Source organism: Trachymyrmex septentrionalis, unplaced genomic scaffold (genome assembly GCF_001594115.1).
Source record: "Trachymyrmex septentrionalis isolate Tsep2-gDNA-1 unplaced genomic scaffold, Tsep1.0 scaffold86, whole genome shotgun sequence".
Taxonomy (NCBI): domain Eukaryota; kingdom Metazoa; phylum Arthropoda; class Insecta; order Hymenoptera; family Formicidae; genus Trachymyrmex; species Trachymyrmex septentrionalis.
Genome location: NW_017306049.1, coordinates 210,325 through 217,385, shown reverse-complemented (window position 1 = coordinate 217,385; position 7,061 = coordinate 210,325). Strand labels below are relative to the sequence as shown.

The window sequence follows — 7,061 nt, the reverse complement described above, 5'->3', positions numbered from 1 at the left end:
TTTTTTTCAACATTATTAATATTTTTAAATGTGTAAAATATATTATTTTTATATAATTCTTTAGTATTATTCTGTATATATAAAAGAATATTAAAATAAAATAACAAAAAATTATAAATTTTTACATTTTCTATTTTATTTTGATTTTTATATCTTATTTTAATTCATATTATTGTTCTGTGTATAAAAATATTGAAAATATATGACCCATATATTTCCTGCAAAAAGTTCGAAATTAGAAATGTATTAATATTTATATTTTCCTTATATAAAAATAGATACTAAAACTATATAAAACAGTCATGTAAATAATATTATATATTTATTTAACAAAATTTGTTGTATTCGTTAAACTAATTATATTAAAGGGATGCTGAAGCGACGTTAATTATTACAAATTACAGTACAATAAAAATCTTTGAATTGATTTTGCAAATTAACAAAATTTGTAGAACTAAGATTAAAAGCCTAAAAAAAAAATATATTAGTTTGAATGTAATTTACGTAAATATGTATGCTTAGCAAAGATTTAGAATGATAACAGAGCAATAATTGGATAAGGACAGATGTACGCGTTTGAATGAGACAGAACGATGTAAGAAACAATATAAGATAATTGTGTATATATAAATAATGTAAGAAATAATGTAAGAAATTGAGTTTGGAATTAAGTCTGTCAATTATATCAATTATCAACATCAAGTTCGACCGTCGCTCCAGCATCCCCAAAAAGTTAATTTTTTTGTGTTAATATTTTTTAAATTTTAGTATTATATAACAATAAAAAATAATTTCCAAAATTATAAAAATAAAATAGAACTCTCTAGATAAAAAAAGATAAAAAGTATATTGATTAATGAGCAATAATCAACGCAATTATTCATTCGTAATAATTAACGAATTTATTGTTCTAAACGCTACATATAAATAAGAAGAATCGGACGTTTTGGCTCCATTCGAGCCATCATCACCAATGTCCTATGATAGATTACAATTAATCTGAATAAAATATGTTTAAAAAGTAAAAATTAAAAAATAATTTTCATACATTTCCATTAGAGATATAAAAACAAACAAAAAATACTGATTAAAATAATTTTTTATTCAAGTTTTAAATCACTAGCAAAATATTTTTTTTGTATTATTTTTAAATGCGATCTAGAATAATCTATAATTTTATTCATTACTTTTTCATTATTTTGAAAATATATGCAATACACATAAGGCACGTATACATAAGGCACGTTACCTGTTTTATTTCACCAATGACTTACCTGATCTTGCTTTGATGATTGCTTTCAATTTGTTTAGTTCTTGTGAGAAACGACGTGATGATGAGATAGCCTTTATAGATAAGGATACAGCACCTGCGTATGGCGCGACAGCTCTTTTTTAAATATGTATATGTTGTACGGTGATTCTTCAAGCGGCTTGCGATTAAATTCAGTGTCCATCGAATTCATATCGCGTCCTTTGCTGGCAAACTCGTTGTCTCTGTATACAAAATAAATGAGATCTTTTTCTGAGATTCCGAATTACGTGCACGTCATTTAATCAAATTTAGTCAAATAAATTTTAAAAAGATATATATTTTTTTTAATTTTTGACATAAATTTAGTTTAATCAAAATATTCTTGTGAACAGTCTCATGTTGTGATAGAGTGTCATGAGAAACAATATCTTACGAAATGCATTTATGTATCAAATAATGAGAACTTTTTTAATTGTAAAATTAATTCAAGGAATTAAATTATAAAAATTAAAAAAAAAAAGAAAATTTAAATTAAGATTAAATTTAAAAAATTGATAATTATAAGGGCTATTCGAACCACACTGAATATTATGTACAAACATTATGTACAAAATTTGAATTATAAACTTTATTTAATAAACTTTATCACAACAACGTTTCGACCTTTTTAACATGGTCATCATCAGTGTACGCTTTCAAATATGTCTATCGATCGAGCGAATAAATTAAAAATTAAAATTAATAAAATTACATGAGTGTTAATTAGCCGAAAGAACAAATATTCTTCTTTGTACATTTTACACTATTTCTATAAATATTGCTATAGTCTCATGAGATCGTCAAACTATCCAACTCAAGGATATATGGTTCTTCAACTATCTCTCTTTTATGGGAACATAAATAAATTATATCCTCATTGGTATTATAATGGGAAAATAAGTGTTGAGTAATAAGTAACAACATATGAAAAGAAATTTATATATATATTATATATATAATTTGAACTATAATTATTCAATTTTTAAGTTAGTTGGTTTCATGATTTAAAATATGAGATATTTGCAGGATGTGTCTTAGGTCATCATAACAATGAGATACCAGGCATAAATTATTAAAATATATGAGCGATTTGATAAGTCCATGCAAAGTCTAAAATATGGCACTACCAGTATCGAGATTATTTTTAGTATTTGACAACTCTTGGAGGATTTGAGGTAGATACAAAATCCAAATTTGGAGAATAGGGAGGATGCGAAAGGACTTCGTAAATCGAACAATTTTTTTGTGATCACACTACACGAAATTCTTTTTGATTCATTTTTCGCAAATCACGCTATCTGATCGATTCAAATGAAAGTCAAGCATAGAGTAGTAGATTTATCTCACTGAAATTTGGTATGTAATCCTAAGAGTTGCCAAATACTAAAAATAATCTCGATATGTACTGGTGATGCCATATTTTAGACTTTGCGCGGACTTATCAAACCACCCACATATATTGGACTGTCTTGAGCAAAGGTATGTAAATATAAATACTTTACATAGAGGATAGAAGACCCCGGACGGAGAGACAAACATCCGACAAATTATAGATGTCACTTTATTTATTTATCCTGCTTTTTGTTTGTTTATGTATATCATTTCAGTTATCATTCTGTTCCGATAAGATAACTCATTATTTAGTATTTTTATGTTTTCTCATTTAAATTTATGTTTTTTAATCTGTTATCAGATATTACAGAAAAACAATCGTTCCTTTTTATTAATGTCTATTATATATTCATGGATTCTAAATGTTAGCTGTCCTTTTGATTGACGATCTCATGAATATTAAAATAGCGTGACGTACAAAGAAGAATATTTCTTCTTTTGGCTAATTAATACTTACGTAATATTAATTTTTATTTTTAATTTATTCGCTCGACCAATAGACACATTTGAAAACATATACTAATGACTATGTTAAAAAGGTCAAAACGTTTTTGTTGTGATGAAGTTTAAATAAAGTTTAAATAAAGAAATTAACTAAAGTTTATTATACAAATTTCGCATATAATATCGAATAGCCCTTATAATTATCCATTTTTGAATTTACCAATTACATAAATATATAAAAAATATAAATAAGGACTCTCAATATCTCAATCTTAAAAACAATTAGAAATTTAGAACAAGGCTAAAGAGTCTAACGCTGTTGTAAAAACGAACAGTTAGGAGATGTAGATAATACTCAAGTGTTGGCGATTGTCTTCATTTATTATATCGAACGTTTCAGCTCACTTTGGAATCATCTTCAGCGAAAAAATAGACTTTAATACTACGTTGACAGTAAGTTACAAATTGACAGAAATGCAGTAATCCATACGCTCAACGGGAAAACAACAAAGTTCACAAACATTGATTCACAATTTCCATGAGATATAAATTAACAAAAATTGTTCCTCGAATTAATGTCGTGTCAGTTCATCTTGACGTGTCGTTTTAAATTGATTTAATTCATCCTACCATTTTGTAATTTTCGCAATAGTTAACAAGATATTAATTACTAAAAATTTGCTAAAAATTACTAAAAATTGTCGAATATTGATCTTCAACAATTTTTCTCTTAAATACTATCAACTTTACAGAGGAAAACTGTAAGAGATAAAAATTGTTTATTTTCTTCTCATAAAGTTTTGAGAATTTTTTCAGAATTTTGTAATATCGTATTTTCTCATGTTGGTAAAAGTAAGAAAATGCAGTACTAAAAAGTTGATAAAAAATTCTGAAAAAAAAAATTCATAGAGTTCTTTGAAAAGAAAATAAACATTTTTTATCTCTTTCTTTAAAGTTAATAGTATTTGAGTAAAAAATTATTGAAGACCAATTTTCGATTTTAGCAATTAATTTTAGCAATTAATATCTTGTTAACTATTGCAAAAATTGCAAAATGGTATAAAACTTTTTTGTTCCCTTTGACCCATTTTACGCCTCCAATGCGGCTCCGACCTTACTTAAGAGACACCCTGTATATGTATATGTATATACGGGGTGGCTCCAAATTTTGGTCCCACCCGTCCTGAGCAGGTAGAGCGGATTAAACTACGTCGAAAAGTCCTCTACCATTTTGCAATGCTCGCAATAGTTAACGTTTAAAAATAGCCGAATATGCACATCCGCTCGATCTACTATTGTCAAAGGTACGGCCCACCGATCGCACGGCGTACGAATCGCAAGGAGCAGGGATGGCTTAACAGGCGCGCCGCGCCATTCGTCTTATGGCTCTGGCACACCAACGCGATGTTCGTCGCGCGCGACATGCGATAACCAATGAGTGTACAGCTTTACCGGTGTTTTCATTCTAAAGGTATATTCTCACGGACGGGTAGGGTCAAAATTTGGTCACCTTGTATATATAAGATCACACGTGCCAAGTTTAATTTCATATAGCAATAATATTACGACACAGCGTAACGTTGGCAAGTACATTTGCTTCACATTTATATAATTTATTTATTCCATGCATTCTAACATATTTTCAAACACCCAGAAGAACGGAAATTGAATCCGTTATGAATAATAATTGTAATTAGTAAAGAGCAAACGATCCGGGTTCGAGACTCCTATATTATTTAACATTATCGTTTCGAAAATGCGAATAAGCATCAAAAACTGATGTTGAATATATATATATATAACATACTAAAACCTGTAAATAATTCATTCTTATTGCGAAAAATATTACCTTGACCGGGAGTCGAACCCGTAACTTTTACACTTTATGCGAGCGTCCTAAGTCTTTTGGGAAATTAAGGAAAATTAAGGAAACGTCCTAAATCTTTTGGGTTTCTAAGGAAACGAGCAATGGAGGTTTTGACAAAAAAAAATCGTCATGATAAGAATGACAAAAAATGCAATGGATGCTATATTTTCCGATCCTCGATCTCCTCATGTTCGACGTCGCGTTACGTGCGGATAATTGCCGGCGACTTACTGAACTGACGTGCGTGAGTTCACAATGCGACTTGAATTTATGTAACCGTTGCGGCTTGAACATCGCAATGGCGGACACATCGTAAAAGCGATCACGATTCAAAAACAAAATCGGAAGAAAACAAAGTTGTATTAGCGTTTCAATACACTGCGGTTTCTGTTTATTAACATCTAATGATAATTACTGAAAAAGAATATAGAGTTAAAAAAAGTTCATCAGTCACAGATTAAAAAAAATCAAAGCTCTTATTTTTGAAAACATTCAACAAATTTAAACTTTTTCCTTTTTAGAGATCGGCTCTTATAGGCATTATAATTCTTTGATTTATTCTTTGGAGCCTGTCAATTCTTTCTATTGTACTTTTTCTTTTTAAACAAGAAATTTCTTTTATTCCTTTATTTTATAAAGTAAAAAATATACATAAGAATAATCAGAATTTATTCTGTGTATATAAATATACATAAAAAAAACTAAAATATACATATATATATATATATATATATATAAGAATAATCATTCAGATATTAAGAAATAAAACCTTTACAAATAAATGTATTATTTTAATATTAAATATTGCTAAAATAAAATTTATTATTTTAATAAATCACTTAAAATTACTATCACTTAATACATACAAAACAAGGGCTTCATATCATTATATTTATGTCTGTTTATTGTAAAAAAATATTTAAATTTCTTACAGATATACATATATTACAAATTTGGGTTTTATATACATGCATATATGTACGTATGTGTATATATACAATACACACACATACACGCACGCGCGCGCGCGCACACACACACACAATCTGTAGCAATAAAAATTTTACTGCTAACAAAAGTGAGTAGCAAAGTCATTGCTTTAAGTATGGATTTTCACTGCTTTGAAGTTAGTCTGTCTCTTACATAAAGAAGTGGACTATTTCATTCGATTAAGTGGTTTAAGCATTATGACCGCAGCACAGACTTTTGCATAACACATAATGCATAGTGCAAAATCAAGAGAATCAATCAATCGAAATTCTTCTTTTCCATGGATAGGAAGAAAAGAAAGATTCTGATTAGTTGATTCGCTTATGCACTATGCGTTATGCGTCATGCAAAAGTCTGTGCTGCGGCCTTTAGTTGATAATGCATTGCAAGATGCATTGAATGTTAGTGCAAGGAGTGCATTTAGCGACATAGCGCACCGTTTGTCGCATGTTGATCGTTACGGGCGAGACGCATCTTGAGAGAGTGAGAGGAGGGGGGGGGATATGACATAAATATAAGAGACAGAATAAAAGAATTAAAAATAAAATAATAATAATTAAAAATAAGGTTAATACGTTAATAGATTGATGGCATGTTCTGTTCAAAATCTGTCTCCAGTCTCCGTAGGCTTTGTTATCCGGATTTGGAATGACATTATTCTGTCATTATTTTAATCTCCAAATTCATTTCTTTTTGAAGTAAATTTTTCATTCTATTTATCGATTTAGATTTTCCATTCCTATCTTGCAGTAAAATTCACTGACAGTAACATTGGCGCAATTGTCACTAATACCTACTTGTATATTGAAATTTCAATTTAATGCAGTGAAATTTCATTGCTACAGATTTAGAATGTATATTTATATATAAATATATAACATAAGAAATTCCAAACGGAATTTTCAAAAATTAAAGGATTAATTAAATTTTTAGAAAAACATTTTTTTTTAAATATAAAAAGCTCTACAAGAAATATCTTGTATTTATTGTTAAAATAAAATTGACCAAAATTTGTTCTACTGTTGTAATTCGCGTGACGTATCTATAGATCAAGTGACCTTCGAGAAGATATGACAT

General features: G+C 28.4%; 1 protein-coding gene across 2 annotated transcripts in view; it reads right to left on the bottom strand.

The window, feature by feature from the left end:
* The window catches only part of LOC108755214 (putative fatty acyl-CoA reductase CG5065), a 32,244-nt gene that overhangs the window by 6,510 nt on the left and 18,673 nt on the right, over window positions 1-7,061 (bottom strand). For both annotated transcript variants that reach the window (XM_018498102.1, XM_018498103.1), the window contains exon 2: window positions 1,275-1,494. The gene's annotated coding sequence lies outside the window, so the exon portion shown is untranslated. The remainder of the gene's footprint in view (window positions 1-1,274; window positions 1,495-7,061) is intronic.